General features: G+C 35.9%; 1 long non-coding RNA gene across 1 annotated transcript; it reads right to left on the reverse strand.

Annotated features, from left to right (window-relative positions):
• Nucleotides 1-4413: 4413 nt before the first annotated feature.
• LOC118766722 lies at nucleotides 4414-16956 on the reverse strand. Its single transcript, XR_005002631.1, has 3 exons — nucleotides 16812-16956; nucleotides 4954-4968; nucleotides 4414-4429 (listed from the first exon to the last, which is right to left on the reverse strand). It is a non-coding gene; the product is annotated as an uncharacterized LOC118766722 (long non-coding RNA).
• Between the last annotated feature and the right edge of the window lie 1358 nt (nucleotides 16957-18314).

An 18314-nucleotide genomic window follows, 5' to 3' on the forward strand; every position in this document is an offset into this window, starting at 1 on the left:
AACCACTCCAAGATGGTGTCTTTTTCCAAATTTTGACGTAAAGCTGTTGGCTGGTGAAAATTAGCTTCTGTCCAAGCCGAATTTCTTCATTCTGGCAAATAAAGAAAGAATAATGCCAAATTCTACTAAATGCAAGGGTGGGTTTATTACTCGCGTGATTTCATACAATGAGGTCAAGAATGGAGGTGATCGTATTGCACTCATTCCTTCATTACGATCGTTTCGAAACTATTGAAAATAATGATTATGTAATATTACAACATGGAGGACATGTAGTAAGCTGTAATATCTAATAATCATAATTTATTTTCATGATGTGTCTGAAATATGTATTGTTGAAACGATCGCAATGCAGGATTAAATGTAATACCATCACTTCTATCCTTGAACTTACTACATATATGTGTGTGTGTATGTGTGTGTGTATGCGTGTGTTTATATATATATGTACATATGTACATACGCATGTGTTCGTTTATATATATATATATATATATATATATATATATATATTATATATATATATATACATATAGAGAGAGAAAGGAGAGAAAAAGAAAAAGACAGATAGATAGGTAGATAGATAGATAGATAGATAGATAGATAGATAGATAGATAGATAGATAGATAGATAGATAGATAGATAGATAGATAGATAGATAGATAGATAAGAGAGACAGAGAGGGATACAGTTGCAGCGGACATCCCACGTGCAAGCTTCCGTTTCTTACACACATCTCACACAGAACATGCATTACACACACACACACACACACACACACACACACACACTCATTACTTCACTACTGTCAATATGTTTTAGCGTCACACTCCGACCATGTTATGTTTCTTGTTATTTTTAGGCTCCACTCGTTGGATAACATTGTATAACAACAAAACCGCTGTGAACAACAAAAACTGTTACTACTACTACTACTACTACTACTACTACTACTACTACTACTACTACTACAACTACTACTACTAACACTCAGTGACTACAACTATAAATAACTGACAGAAGTATTACTGTTACAATGACTACAATAACTACAACAACAACGATAGTAACTGCGACGCCAACAACAACAACAACGGTAGGAAAGAAGAGTAAAACAAAAACAAACCCCTAACAAAAATAAACAAATATATACAGAAACAAAAAAACCAACGACATGAAAATTAGAACAATGATAACCACCATGCAATGCGAAAACAATAAGAAAGATTTTTTTAAAACACAGATTTGTATTTAGTGGAAGTCGCTTAATATAATCACGGATATTGTTTACCAAAAAGTAATTTTTAATTAGAATTAGTGGGTCGCAAAGTCTTTATTTGCTCAATATTTCAACTGGCTATTATTATCACCCCGTTATTGTGTTCCCAAAGTGATCATAATGAGCGGCTTCTACTGTATATATTCTAATATCTATCTATATATGTATGCATATGTATATAAATATGTGTGTGTGTATATATAGACACAATTTTGAATACATAGCTATATATATATATATAAATGCATACCTATGTATTCACAAATATAGTTTAAATATATATATATATTATATATATATATACATATGTGTGTATATATATATATATATATATATACATACATACATACATATATATATATATATATATATATATATATATGTATGTATGTATATATATATATATATTATATATATATATATATTATATATATATATATATATATATATATATATATATATATACATATAATATGCACATACATATACATATAAATATACATTACACACACACACAAGGTGTATATAACCATATATTTACACGCATACATTATTCATGAAAAGAGTTTCTGTTGTCTTTGTTTTGTTTTTTTAACGTGTGCATACGTCTTTGACATGTATGCACATTTGTGTGAGAAAATGTGTACCCTCGGTGTATGTGCGTATAAGTGTATATAAAATTATCTTTGATGTGTGTTTATGCCCAATGAGTTTGCATATATGTTCTTGGCCATGTGAGATGTCAAGTTGTCACAAACGATAAACGAGAATATTCAGAAGTATCTGTCAGAAATGGCTGCTGTTTGTTGTGTATTTATTGTTCTTCCGTTAAAGGGAGCTGCAGCGAGGGAAGGTGGAAAGGGAGATAACTATATATCCGTTGGCTTAGCTTTACAAAGAAAGATGGCATAAAATGTAAACAATATACTCCGGGTGGAATCAAAGAAGATCGGGTGGTTTGCGAACGGTAGGTGGGATATGGGATTCGTTGGAAATACGATATTTCTAGAATGTTAGGTTGCAATGAGTGTTGCTTGGAATATATGGAAATGTAGGGTTACTGTAGCATATTGTGTAACAGGAATATGGGAGGTGAGGGTTATAGTAGCGGCACTGTTGATTGTGGAGTAAAGATTTATGGGGTAGAAAGGTTACATATTTGTTAATAGGGTGAAACAGCGCTTCGAAATATGGACTTGTAAAATAAAACGAAATTGCTCGAATCAATTTAGGGATACATACATGAATAAATACACATACACATATGAACACACATACACACATGTAGAGATGCACATTCAGATATAATGCGCACGTGTGTGCGTGTGTGTGTGTGTGTATACGTGTGTATTTTTATTACACCTGCACATACAAACCACCACACAAACTTACACATAGGCAGAAGCTAACGAACGAAACACAACAGGCGCCACACTCAAAGAGGTATAGAGAAAGCTTTGTATTAAATCGGTTTCGGTAGCAAACCACTACGTCCGTTCTAATATAGAATTTATACACGTTCCAGGTGTTTCCTCTCCATAACTCCGAGTAGTTCTAATCTAGTACTCCACAGCCTTTTTTCACTTGCGGTACACTTATATTCTTTGCAAAATTGTGATGGAGGCGAGCTGGCAGACACGTTAGCGCGCTGGGCGAAATGCTTAGCGGTATTTCGTCTGTCGTTACGTTCTGAGTTCAAATTCCGCTGAGGTCGACTTTGCCTTTCATCCTTTCGGGGTCGATAAATAAAGTACTAGTTTCGCACTGGGCTCGATGTAATCGACTTAATCCCTTTGTATTTCCTTGTTTGTCCCCTCTATGTTTAGCCCCTTGTGGGTAGTAAAGAAATAAGTATTTCGTCTGTCGTTACGTTCTGAGTTCAAATTCCGCCGAGATCGACTTTGCCTTTCATACTTTCGGGGTCGATAAATAAAGTACCAGTTTCGCACTGAGGTCGATGTAATCGACTTAATCCCTTTGTCTGTCCTTGTTTGTCCCCTCTATGTTTAGCCCCTTATGGGCAGTAAAGAAATATATATTCTTTTCAAAATTCGGCAGCTTACCTGAACTAAAAATATAATTAATATTATATTCAGGTTACACTGCGGCACACCTAGTATTGTCCTGTGACACACCAGTGTGCCGTGGAGCACTGTTCTAATCATACCTTTGCGCAAGTTAAAATAAATAGCAGTTTCAGAAATGTGAATGGAAAAAAAAAGAATTGTTTAGGTAGGTGTCGGACAAGGACATAGCAGAAACTGTCGCCTTCGTGGCATTGACTTCTTTTGGATGGCTGTGTTATCACGCACGCACACACACACACACACACACACATGCACTCACAAGCACACATGCACACACACACGCGCGCGCGCGCGCACACACACATGCACACACAAGCACACGCACGCACACAGACACACACTCAGAGAGACAAATAGAAAGATAGATAGATACATACATACATGCATGCATGCATTCATACATACTTACAGACACATATATTAGCACACACACACATACAGACACACACATACACATACAAATACATATATACATATACACATGCACACAGTCGCAACGTGGTCAACTTCGCCTTTCATCCTTTTGGGGTTGATACAATAAGTACCAGTTGAATACTGGAGTCAATAGTCCCCTCTCTCAATATTTCAGGCCTTGTGCCTGTACTAGAAAGGATTATTAGTTTCGTTTGGGGGCAATTGGTTAGCAGAATCATTAGAGCGTCGAAAAAATATTAGGTGAAACACATTTAAAAAAACATCTATTTTCCGATTGATAATATTTATAAATCTACTACATCATCTTTTTAGAAAACTTCAATAATTATAAAACAATTCCAAGATTATAGTCAGCATCATTTCAGTTTTCAATCCTCGGGTATTTTTTTTTTTCATGTAGAATCATCAAAGCATGATTATCACGCTCATTTATCTCTTACTAGCAGTATCGCCCGGCGTTGCTCGGGTTTGTAAGGGAAATAACTATAAAGCATTTTTAGAGAGTTATAGCCAAAAAATAGCAAAAAAATTATGGTAAATTTTTTTTTATAGTTAAAAAGGTCGAGTTGCGTCCCCTAGACCATCTGTGGTTTGTGTTTCTGATTGTCGACCCCATGTCGAATTTATCTATCTTTTTCAGAACTGGGGGAACTTTTCAAAATTTTCGCTGCGTTAGTTTTGAATTATGACATTGGGCTATGTGTGTGTCAAGTTTCATCAGAATCGGTTGAAAGCCGTGGTCAGAGTGAGGGTACAACCAAACAGACACACAGAAACACACACAGACAAACTGCCGTTTATATAGAGAGAGATAAATAAGATTTACTGTTTCACAACGTTTCCTTATATTTACTCTGGCTTGTAGGCAGTTTCTACTAAATGACACTTGCTTTTACCAACAACTGTGTAGTGTAGGCCAAATGAATGCGATGCCCTCATGTCCATGTAAGCATATTTCAACATCGTTTGATATTGTACATTGGAAGGGGACAAAATCTTGCTTGAAACTCGTTTTAGGATGTTGTTAGTTACTTCATCACCTTTGTTTATTTTATCAACCATTACAGCGTAATATTGCTCATTTAGACTTCCTAGAATCTATGACAAACAGCTTAAAACAGAAAATAACAGAAGTAATCCGAATATGTGACATTATTGAACTATATCTTCTTAACACTTCAAAATCAGCAACTTTTGTTAATTAAGGGGCTACTAAATACGTGAGCAAAAGGTTTCGATTCTGAATCAACCTCAGTACTTATTTTAGTTAATCCTGGTACTTATGCTATCGGTTGCTTTTGCCGAACCGCTAAGTTATGGGAACGTAAACACATCGACACCGTTTGTCAAGCGATAGTGGGTGGCAACACAAATACACACACACATACACACATACACACACACGCGCGCACACATATATAAGAAGCCTGTCGTATATATATATATATATATATTATATATATATATATATATATATTATATATATATATATATATATATTATCTATTGCATCTCTTGCTCTCTCTGCAATTCCTTGTCCATCGGACAAACGGGACGCCGCTTGGCTGACCGGTTCGCGGAACACCTTCGTGACATCCACCTTGCGAACGACACACCGGTCTCACGCCATTTCCGCTCCACCGGTCACTCCTTGCAACACCTATCTGTGTTCGGTTTGTCCTTACACAGAGGCCATCCGGATTCCCGTTTGCGCCGTGAACAGGAATTAATCTTCTCTCTTCGCTCTTATACGCCATTTGGTCTCAACTCTCCCCCCCTCCTCATCTAACCCCCCTCTCCCCCCTCCCCTTCTCCCCTCCCCCTCTTATCCTCACTACACCACATGACTTTACACATCACATCACATATGATGTGCCATACTAATACACACACCAACTAATACATACTAATACGTACTAATACATACTAGTACATACTAATACTTACACCAACCCTATACATACACACGTCCAGACCCCGCATACGCACTTATACTCTCTCTCACACACACACACATACCTATACATACCAATACGTACTAATACATACTAATACATACTAATACATACACCAACCCCATACATACGCATGTCCAGACCAATCTTACACACTAATACTCTCTCATACACACACACACACACACACACCCTTATACATACACCAACCCTATAGATACACACATCCAGACCCCTCCCACGCACTTTTAGCTGGTCCCTCAACCCTTTTATCAACCCTATTATCTCCCCTTATTTCGCTCTCGCGTCTCATGTTTGATCTTTGACCTCTGGCCGAAATCAGATCGCCATGTTGATTCGTTAGCTACTGCACGCATTTTTTTTCTCTCCTTCTTTCTGTGTTTTTCTCTCTCTGTGTATCTTTCTGTTGAAGAGCGTAGGCTCGAAACGTTAAAGACTTGTTTTATTTATATTTCCTGAGCGCCATACTAATACAATTGTTCGTTTGTTTTCCACCTGCCTTCGTCTTTTGTTTATTTTCATAAAGCTTCCCTATATATATATATATATATATACGACAGGCTTCTTATATATGTGTGCGCGTGTGTGTGTGTATGTATATATATATATATACATACATACACACACATACACACACACACACACACACACACACACACCACACACACACACACGCACATATATATATATATATATATTATATATATATATATACGACAGGCTTCTTATATATGTGTGCGCGTGTGTGTGTGTATGTATATATATATATATACATACATACACACACACACACACGCACACATATATATATATATATATACACGGCAGGCTTCTTTTAGTTTTCGTTCTCCAAACCCACGCACAATGCTTTGGTAAGAAGCTTTCTTACTACGTCAAGCCGCACAAGAACATTATCCACATGTATATTTCGACATTGTATTGTACTGTTAAGGGGCCTTTCCATGTTGTAGTTTACTATTGATGTTATTTGAATCACTTTATACATCGTAAAGATACCACATTCCCACCATTTCGCACAAAATTATTTTTATCACTTTTCTCTAAATGACAAGATTGTTGTTTCTTTACAGCACAAGCACTTGCCCGGATCTCCACTGCCCACGGGTTTATTCGAATTTACGAATCCCTTGAATATTTCGGGCATTTCGTCCGCCTTTATGTTCTGGGTTCACATTCCTCCGTGGTCAACTTCGCCTTTCATCCTTTTGGGGTTGATAAAATAAGTACCAGTTGAACACTGGAGTCAATAGTCCCCTCTCTCAATATTTCAGGCCTTGTGCCTGTACTAGAAAGGATTATTAGTATCGTTTGGGGCCAGTTGGTTGACAGAATCATTAGAGCGTCGAAAAAATTCCTTGCGACATTTCCTGCAGCTCTTTAAATTCCGAGTTCAAATCTCGCCGAGATACCAGTCAGGTACAGGGGTTGAGGACATCGACTAAACCCTACTCTCAATACTGCTGGCTTTGAGCGTAGGCTAGAAACGCTCTTTTATGTTTTGTTTTGTGAGTGTTTTTGTATTGTATCAACAGTGAATAGTTTCCTGTTTATGGATCAACCAGAAGGTCATACTTCGCTGGCTTCCTGTTGATAAGAAAACATTAGTTAACAACGCAACTATCTAATACAGAATGCCCCACAACACTGGAATACTACCAATGAAATCTCTAATAATATTAATAATAATCTACATTAATAATAATAATAATAATAATAATAATAATAATAATAATAATAATAATAATAATAATAATAATAATAATAACAACAACAACAACAACAACAACAAGAATAATAATAATAATAATAATAATAATAATAATAATAACAACAACAACAACAACAACAACAACAACAACAATAATAATAATAATAATAATAATAATAATAATAATAATAATAATAAACATATATAAGGTGTACTAGTAACAAAACCACATCCTGATTGCTGAAAGGAAGTGTCAAGAATTTAAATATGGTGGCAATGACAGACTTACACACACTCAGACACGTGCGCGCGCGCACACACACACAAACACACACTCAAACACACACACACACACACACACACACACACACACACACACACACAAAACACATACCTCTGCACTCATACACTCTAATGTCATCAACAGAAAAAAGCATTTTAGAAACGAAGCGTGCTATAACTCTTGCATCGTCATAAGATGAAACGATTGTAAGTAGATATGTAACGATAAGCATAACAAGGATGAGCTCCGGGGCGGCATAATGTCAATAAATCGAACCTTTCGGGTTCGATAAAATAAGTATCAGTTGAGCACTTGCCCCATCGCCCGAAATTGCTGGCCTTGTACCAAAATTTGAACCATTAAGTCTTGTGCATCACACAGTTGATGGGCAATGAAAGGAAAATCCTCGGCATAGTGAAGGTCGGAGAGATAAAAGCTCTTCTGCCATCTTGGTAACTTCTGCTTAGTGGTGACGCCTTTATCTTGGACGGAATCAAGGTTTTACAAAAAAATGTAGACCATTTTACCAAAAAATGTAGACAAGAAGGAAAGATTCTTGAAGGATTCCACTGTTGTTGGAAACTCATTAGCTTTCAAACATGATGGTGAAGGTTTTGACAATTTCATGCCTAATGCCATAATTCAACAGAATATGTAACTTTGCCTTTCCTTTGAAACTATCAAATTGTCTTGGAGAAATCCTTAATTATAAATGATACTTCTGTGTTGAGATTCTGAACTTTTCAATAATCCTTCTAAGAGCAAGGATCTGTAACAGTGTTGATCTTCCTTTGTGGAAGCTATTTTGGTTCTTTCTAAGGATAGAAACAATGTGAAAGGAAAATCTATGAAGGAGCATAGTGTTTCCTAGGTTTTTAAGAGAGTGCGATTCCAGTGTAACGCTGAGGCAGGTGACGAACATCTTTCTGTACAAGTATATAGAAGACTTTCTGTAGAATAATTGAAGACTTTAGAAAGTTTTTATTTTGTTCCCTAAGTTACGTTACAGAAGTCTGACAAATGTACGTGGAAGAGAGAACTCCTCTGCTGGAATGCTACCTGGGCTTAATGTCTTGCTTCTTAACTTCTTCAATGCGATTTTTAAATACTTCTATGAGGAACGAGCCAATCCGGATAAGCAGGCGATCTTCTATTTCGTTGTTGCAGAAAGGTTCACCGTCAAGTTTAGTGTTGCATAGCTTTGTGCTACCAAGTAGGAACCTAAAGTGCTGAAACGAGATATCTAGACTTTGTCCGGTAGTTTTCTCCACAATGTGGATCACTGGAGAAGCTTTCTTTCTAAGTTCCCTCAGGTATACATATAATACCACCAATAGATACTGTGTAGCCTGAGAACCCTGTTGTCAGACAACTGGTACGCTTAATCTTTAATTTAAACGATCAAACTTCGTAATACTGTTGTGCATTATTTAGCAGTTATGCGGTTGACAGCAGATGCAGAGTTCAAATTCCGCCGGAATGCTACGACTGTTTTTCCCATGTTCATGTATCAGCATGCATCCACGCGTGTGGAAGCGCGTGGCTTATCGGTTAGAGTGTTGCAATCGTCACCATAGAGATGTAGTTTCGACCGGGCGATGAGTTTTGTTCTTGAGTAAAACATTTTATTCTGCGTTGCTTTAATCCACCCAGCTCGTAAAAATGAATAATCTTGCGACGGACCGGAGTCCCGTCCAGAAGAAATATATACATGCCATAGAATCCAGGAAATCGGCCTTATGAGTCTATAGCTCAGGAAGGAGCTTTCATCCTTTTTGATATATATATATATATATATATATATATATATATATATATATATATATATATAATATATATATATATATATAATATATATATATATATATATAAGAATTGTTTGCGTTATAAGATACAAAACCAAGACTGTATAGATATTAGAGCGTTTATAGATAGAAGACCTTCTATCTATAAATGCTCTAATATCCATACAGCCTTGGGTTTTTATCTTATTACGCAAAAAATTCTTATATATACACGCTGACATAGAACCAACGTTGAAACCCTTTATTCGCAATATTACCGAATCTGGAACTTAACTGTGGTCTGTTTATAGCACTTATTCAGCATACCTGACACCTTTGGGTCTCAATGACACCATTATCTCTTATATATATATATATAATATATATATATATTATATATATATATATATATATATATATATAATATATATATGAGTATGTATGTATGTATGTTTATGTGTACACACACAAACTTTTATATATATGTCTGTGTATGTATGTACATATATATATACATTTATATTTATATATATATGTATGTATGTATGTATGTTTATGTATACACAAACAAACTTTTATTATATATACATATATGTAAAAGCAAAAATACATAACTTACGTCTAAACAATGAGTTTGACTGCATTCATTATAATATATATATATATATAATATATATATATATACATACATATAATGAATGCACTTATCCCAAACGTATTATTTTGTTTGTACATAAGTTTATGCAGTTTCCTAAAATGCACATCTGCATATAATCAATGAGCAATGAATATGCATATGTTTAATATATGAGCATTATGCATCCATCACGTTTGTCAATGAATATGTAAGACATGCATAGGGACATACGGGATCCCTATTAACACGCTGCTGATTAGCAAGTCAAATTTCCTGTCTCCACATAAAGTGTTAGTCAAAAGCCGACCATCCCTACAACACAAAGTGAAATCTTTTAACATTATTGCTATAGTTGTGGTGGCTCTATGATGTGGATTTATTATTGTTAGTCATATTGTTCATCCTACTTTCTACATCAGCTTCTAATTGATCGCATTTTATTCTAAATTTCTATTTATTTTTATGATCATGGTGAGGAGTTGATGTAGTTGTAGGATCTGAGTGAAACGATGACTAAAATTCTGTGCTTGGCATCTGGAATATTGTTTGGAGGCCACAACCAACCCTTCAACAGTCAGACAATGTTCTCGGTGGACCTTACGCGTTACAAGTGAGGAACTATGGCTAATTGCAAGAAATCCCTAGTCTGACAGTGAATCTGGTGCCAATTCGAGAAACACTCTACAGACATGGAAATACCCATTTCTTTACTGCCCACAAGGGGCTAAACATAGAGGGGACAAACACGGACAGACATCGGTATTAAGTCAATTACATCGACCCCAGTGCGTAACTGGTACTTAATTTATCGACCCCGAAAGGATGAAAGGCAAAGTCGACCTCGGCGGAAATACCGGAAATACCGTCGGTAGAGCTTGTCGGATATGCGCACAGAGTGATGAAGTCGTTCTATACTCACTCGTTCATTGTTCAAGCGTTGCTGGGACTTGTGGATTTCTCTCAAATGGCTATTATTAAGTTCAATACGGATTCGGCTACCGACCGATTTCATCGTGGTGATCTTCACATCACTTTCTTTTATCCGGAACGTGTAGGCTGTTTCCCTTTGACTGGTGGCTATAACGAAGAAATGGATGCGAATGAAAGGACTAAAGGATGAATATCTCCCTCTTCTGTCAAACATTAATCGACTTTTTCACGTTCCACTTGTAGAGAAATATAAGTCCAAAAGTGTGGTAGGGACATCGGTATGGAACTTGGGATTACCAAATGCTCAGTACTTAATATGAGAAGAGAGAAGAAAGCAGCCTGCAGAGGATTGCGGCTACTATCAGGAGAGACCATGGAGAACCCGACCGGTAGTGGGTATAGGTATTTACGGATTGTGGAGCTGGATGACATTCTACACAGAGAAATGAAAGTCAAAGTCAGCGAGGCATATCAAAAAAGGATGAAGATGGCGTTTAAATTCAACCTGAATGCTAAACATTTGATTACTGCAATGAATATCTGGGCAGTTGCATTGGTCAGATATAGTGCGTCAATCCTCAAATGGAGTAAGGAGGAAATATCAACACTGGATAGAAGGACGAGAAAGTTGATGACGTTGCATGGGGCCCTACACCCTAAAGCAAACGTAAACAGACTGTAAATGAAAAGAAAGAATGGTGGCAGATGACCAATTAGTACAGGCCATTGTATAAAGGAGTGAAAGGAGAACGCTTGCCGAGTATTTGATAAATAGTGATGAAGACCTGCTGCAATATGCCGTGAGAGATATGGGGGTTAATGCAGATGAAATTATTATTATTATTATTATTATTATTATTATTATTATTATTATTATTATCATCATCATCATCATCATCATCACCTTCATCATCATTATTATTTATTATTATTATCATCATCATCATCATCATCATCATCATCATCATCATCATCATCATCATCATCATCATTATTATTATTATTATTATTATTATTATTATTATTATTATTATTATTATTATTATGTAATATAATAGGAGTAATAACCTTCTAATGAAGTTCTTTGCTACTTGTTGTTGTTGCTGTTGGTTTGTTGGTGGCGATGCTGATGACAATATTGAGAGAAATAAAAATTTCTATAAATTCGCAGTTCCAATATTGGAATTTTTCAGGCATAAAATATCATACTTCACTTAATGCTAGTTACACACGCACGAAGCATATACAATTATATATTTGTGTGTGTGTGTGTGTGTGTGTGTGTGTGTGTGTGTGTGTGTTAATACATCGGTTATATATGCTTAAAAATATTACTTGTATGTGTGTGGGTGAGGGGTGGAGCGTGTGCAGAAATCGATAGCATATATTCTATAGATTATTTGTATTACATATGAAGAAAATATATTACAATACTACACCCTCCTTATAAATGATTAACACTCGACTAAATACCACATTTTCATAAATGTTAGGCCTCACAACTTCGGCTGACTTTTCTTGGTTAGCATATATGGGTTTTTTTTTTTTTTGTCTTTGGGAATAGCGAACAATTCATCTCTAAACTATCGCTGTTCATTCTGTACAAAGCACAAATGCTGCTCACAACTGAGCGACTAGTAACATAATGAGAATTTACAAAAAAAAAAAAAGACGAAGACAGGCGTGTAAACAACAAACATATGTATTAGTTTAACATTCGGGAAGTGAGAAAGTCTTTTACGTTTCGAGCCTACGCTCTTCGTCAGAAAGCAACGCAGAAATAAACAGGGTGCTGCATGTGCACAAAAAGTTTATACTATATTCCAAAAGTGACTCTCTCACTGAGAAAAGGCTCATCCGTTACAACCGCTAGCCACCTATACGCTGTATTTTCCCGTTGATTCCTCTACCATTATGATTATATACTCTAGAGTCCACAAATTGTATACTACTTTCACCAACCTCTCTCCCAGCCGATGCGCTCATTTATCTTCTCTTTATTCCGACTCATCCTAAAACCAGACAATAAATGTGTTGCTAAACATTTTATTCTCAGAACTGCAACCTTCCAAACCTAATCCCTGCCTCACTTTTCCGGCTGGCATCAACACAATATATCAGCTCATTAATCCTGAAGCTCCTATAAATATCATGGCTACTAAACCCTCTACTCAAATTGAGCAACAAATATGTTTGTGTAGGCGTGTGTGTGTATGTATGTGTGTGCGCACACGCGTGCGAGTGTGTGTGTGTGTGCGTGTGTTTGTGTGTGTGAGTGCGTGTATCTCACTTGTTTTAGTCATTTGACTTGCGGCCATGCTGGAGCACCGTCTTAAAGGGTTTTAGTCGAACAAATCGAACCCAGAACTCTCGTGCCGAACCACTATGTTATGGGGACTTAAACACACCAACACCGCTTGTCAAGTGGTGGGAGGGAAGAAATGCAGACATAGACACACTCAAACATACATATACATACATACATACATACATACATACATACATACATACATACATACATACATACATACATATTTATATGTAGGTATGTATGTATATACGATGGGCTTCTTTCAGTTTTTGTCTCTCAAATCCATTCACAGGGTTTTCGTCGCCCCAAGGCTATTGTACAAGACACTTATCCAAGACATCACACAGTGGGACTGAACCCGGAACTATGTGGTTGGGAAGTATACTTCTTACCACACAGCAAAATATGGGCTTATATATGCTGTGGTTTCATTCAATAGTGGATCAACAGCAATCAAATGCAATGGAATGTGTGGATGTGTGTGGATGTGTGTGAGTGTGTGTGATTGCGTGTGTGTATGTGTGTGTGTGGGTAACAATGTATTGTACGCTCATGCATTTTAATCAAAATCACGGGATTTTGATTAAAATAGATTTCAAACAATGTCTGCTTTTTATGCAAGCATTTTCAGACTTTGTTCCTATCAGAAGTGCGAGGCCTTCCAAACTACCGGAACTCATGCAAGACTGTTATCTGTAAACCAAAAGTTATCTTTGTCCATTGTACAGCTCCAGGGTTCTCTTGCCTCTCATGGCCCTTCTAGTTCTTCATTAACTCTACAAAGAGGAGTTAAACCACAAAATATTTCGCTACGAAATTAACTGGTTCTCATTTTTATTGTAGAAGAGTCGTTCTTACCCGATTCAGAATTAGAATTTTTGTTCCTATTAAGTGATGTATACCGATTCTAATTGTTGCTAAACGTAGCCATTGCAATGTTTGACCATATTCATCTTATTAGTTACACATTGTTCGTTTGAACCACAGCAGTTCGGGTATTAGCCACGAAGAAAGGTCCTAAGTTTCTGAGCATCAGTATCTTTAACTTGAGAGATACTTTTGTAAGTATCATTAGATCGTATAGTTTCTACAAATGGTTTGTCACAGCTTTTATTCAATTTAGCCATGTTTGACTTTGCCATCTGTATTATTATTATTATTATTATTATTACTACCTTGATTTACTCTATTATCATAATCCTGATCTACAATATTAACACATCTACACGCTGTGAGATGTAGTCGCCCACACTTAGGTAGAGTAATGACTGCGCCAATTGGGAATTTACTCGACTTTATCTGCATACCAGTTTCCGCAAGAGCAATGGGAGAGAAAATGTTATCTAAAATATAATCATGCAATACACTAATAATTTAACGCAAACATGTCTTAAAGCAATATACGCATTTAGTTAGAGACAGACAGACATACAGACAGACAGACAGACATATAGATAGATAGATAGATAGATAGATAGATAGATAGATAGATAGATAGATAGATAGATAGATGGATAGATAGATAGATAGATAGATAGATAGATAGATAGATAGATAGATAGATAGATAGATAGATAGATAGATAGATAGATAGATATAGATAGATAGATAGATAGATAAAGCACAACCTGAATTAATTTCAAACTGCAGCTAATGCTCAAATTCGTCCACTGAACTTTAAACGAGATCTTCATGGTGTATGCGAGGCGACGAGTGGCTCTCGACTTCATGGATTAGACATCTAGATGAGGCTAACTGCATGAAGTAGATACGGTTTTTATAATCCACGTTATCATATGCATACATATATAGATAGATTTATGTAATATATACATGTGCGTGTATATATACATATATATATATACACGTATGTGTATGTATATGTATATATATATATATATACGAGCACGTATATATATATAAAAAGGGAAAGTTTACGAAAATAAACAAAAGACGAAGGCTGGTGGAGTACAAACAAACAAATGTATTAGTATAGCGCTCAGGAATAGAAATAGAAAAAGTATTTTACGTTTTGAGCCTACGCTCTTCGACAGAAAGATACACAGAAAAGAAACAAGGAGAGAAAAAATGCGTGTAGGGGCTAACGATCTATCATGGCGTCCATATATGCACATACATATATACAAATATATATACTTATAACACACTTATACATACATGTACATATATATATATATATATTACATATATCTATCTATACATATGTGTGTATATGTCTTTATATATATCTATCTATACATATGTGTGTGTATATATATATAGATATATATGCGTGTGCGTGTGTATGTATGTGTTGTATCCTCCATCTCTAAATGTCGTGGTACTGCCACGATATTGTGACGGATGGTTTAGATACACTGTATCAGTGTTGTAACAGTAAACAAGATAAAGATGCAGCCGTAATAACAACTTGATGATCCAACCATATTCCAAACGAACGAACCAACCGACTTCACTGCGAACTCAACTCGAACTAACACACAAACTTCACTCCGACCACTACTATCTATAATCGCTCGGTCCAGTCAATTTCTCGCAGGTATATAACCTCTTGGTTAAAAAAATGGATTGCCTACCCATACAGCGAACCGACTACAATGATGGGGTACAATATTGCTAAACTGCAATTTTAAGGTAGTCCAGGTAGGTGGGTAATTGGAGTGGAGGATTACAACTTGACATAAAAGCAAACTTTTACCGTTTCTTTCATTTTGTGGCTATCTTATCTTCTGCTCTTGGATTCTAAAAAGCATAACAGTTCGAAATGTTTCCGTCTACCAAATCCACTCACAAGGCATTGGTCGGCCCGGCGCTATAGCAGAAGACACTTGCCCAAGATGCCACGCAGTGGGACTGAACCCGGAACTATGTGGTTGGTTAGCAACTTGATGTAACGGTCCACGAATTCCAGAGAGGCTACACTTCCTGCTGGTGCTTGTATCATCGTTCAGTTTACGGGTAAACTCATGGATAACTTGTTTTATGAGACAGAGTTTCTGTTCTTTATCGCCAATTCCAAGTTCTTTAAGGAGAGTGCCATATATTTATGGAAAGTTACAGTTCTTTGTTGAAATATGTTAGTCCTGCCATAATAGGATCAGATGAAAACGAGAATTCGTTATGGAGTTAACTAGAAATCTGTAGGGTGTCCTACTCTTTACTTTTCAGTGATTGTATATTTTTTGGAGCTGTTCTTTGGAAATGGTTGAATGGAACCATACGACACTCGAAGGCTGACTGTACCAATCTTAATTTTCTTTCCCACCTCTTTTCTTTTGAGATAAGCCCTGTCTGTATCACTATTTCTATGTCAGGATCATGAAGATTTTAATATATACGAGGGATTGCTGAAGAGTTCCTGGATTTAAGGGTATTACGAAAGGCTTGGTTGGGGACCCAACTTTCCGAGTTCTTTTACAGAGTTTAGAAAAACTGAAGGACCGCTTCAACAAGTGTGTGAATTTGAGAGGGGAATATATTGAATGAAATCGTATTTAACTGTCCCTCCTGTATTTTCTTTTGCCCAAAGCCAGGAACCTTTTAGCACCCAGCTCGTATACGTATCGGATTTCCTATACAACCGATAAAATATTTCGAATGTTTGTACCGGTAATGGTACTGCAACCGTATTTTGGAATGCTGCCTTGGTGGAAGATGAAAGCTCTAACGGTCATGCTCATAAAACCGCGTAAAATATCCTTTGATGACACTGTCTTTGTTGACATCACCTTTGTAAGATATACTTTCGTCAATGCATCAGTATTTGTAGCAATCATTTCATCGAATAGTCGTGATATGGAGATGAATGATGATTCTGGGTCTAAGAAACATTTCTTTTGATAAAACTCCTCCTCTACATCGACTAGAAACGATATTACTGGATCTAACAATTTCTCAACAGTCCTCCAAATAATAATGGTGTTGTTGCTGTTGTAAAACCGCCAATAGAGCCAATGGATTTTTGGAAAGGAAATTACACTATACTGTCGCTTTGGGATGTGTGTGTGTGTCTGTGTGTGTGGTTTATTTTTATCTAAACTTATATGTCTATATGCCTATTTACATAGTTATGCATCTGTCCACTTCAATAATGTTTGAATTCATCTTTCAGTTATAAGTACACCTTATAGAAACAGGTGTTATATGTAGGTCAACGGAAATACAGACATTCTATAGACTAATAGATAGAAATATAAATAAAATGTCAAACGTATAAGCGATAAAATGCCATTATATATATATATATATAATATTATATATATATAGGTAAAAACGGTAAGATAACAAAAGAAAGAAGAGACCTCAATATTATGTAAGTAGAGGAAATTTATCTGTAAAATAATATGTGAGAATTATTCGGTCACATATTATTTACAGATATATATATATATATATATATATCTATATATATATATATATATATATATATATTATATATATATATATATATATATATATATATAGGTGAGTTTAAAATTAAAGTATAGATAGGAGACTTTAAAATGTACCCAACCCTTGTTTTGGGTATTTCCTAGTAGTGTGCTTTGAGAGCAATATTTACCGTATACGGTTCCCAGGCGCCATCCACGATATCAGTCGCTTGATCTACGTAAGAAATTCTTCGGTACACATTTAGTATATATGGGAACATTTTATCAACACACTTTATAAGTGCCGACTCTGTTAATATTTCACAGACAATGAAGTAAGTTTCGAATGCATTATGGCTGGGAAAACAGCCGAGAGAGATTAGGTATTTACCCTTAGAAGATAGAAGATGGAAAAAGTTACCAGGAGGCGTCTACGGAGAATCGAACTCCGTATATATTGATATATAGATA

The sequence above is a fragment of the Octopus sinensis genome, linkage group LG17 (assembly GCF_006345805.1).
Source record: "Octopus sinensis linkage group LG17, ASM634580v1, whole genome shotgun sequence".
NCBI classification, from domain to species: Eukaryota; Metazoa; Mollusca; class Cephalopoda; order Octopoda; family Octopodidae; genus Octopus; species Octopus sinensis.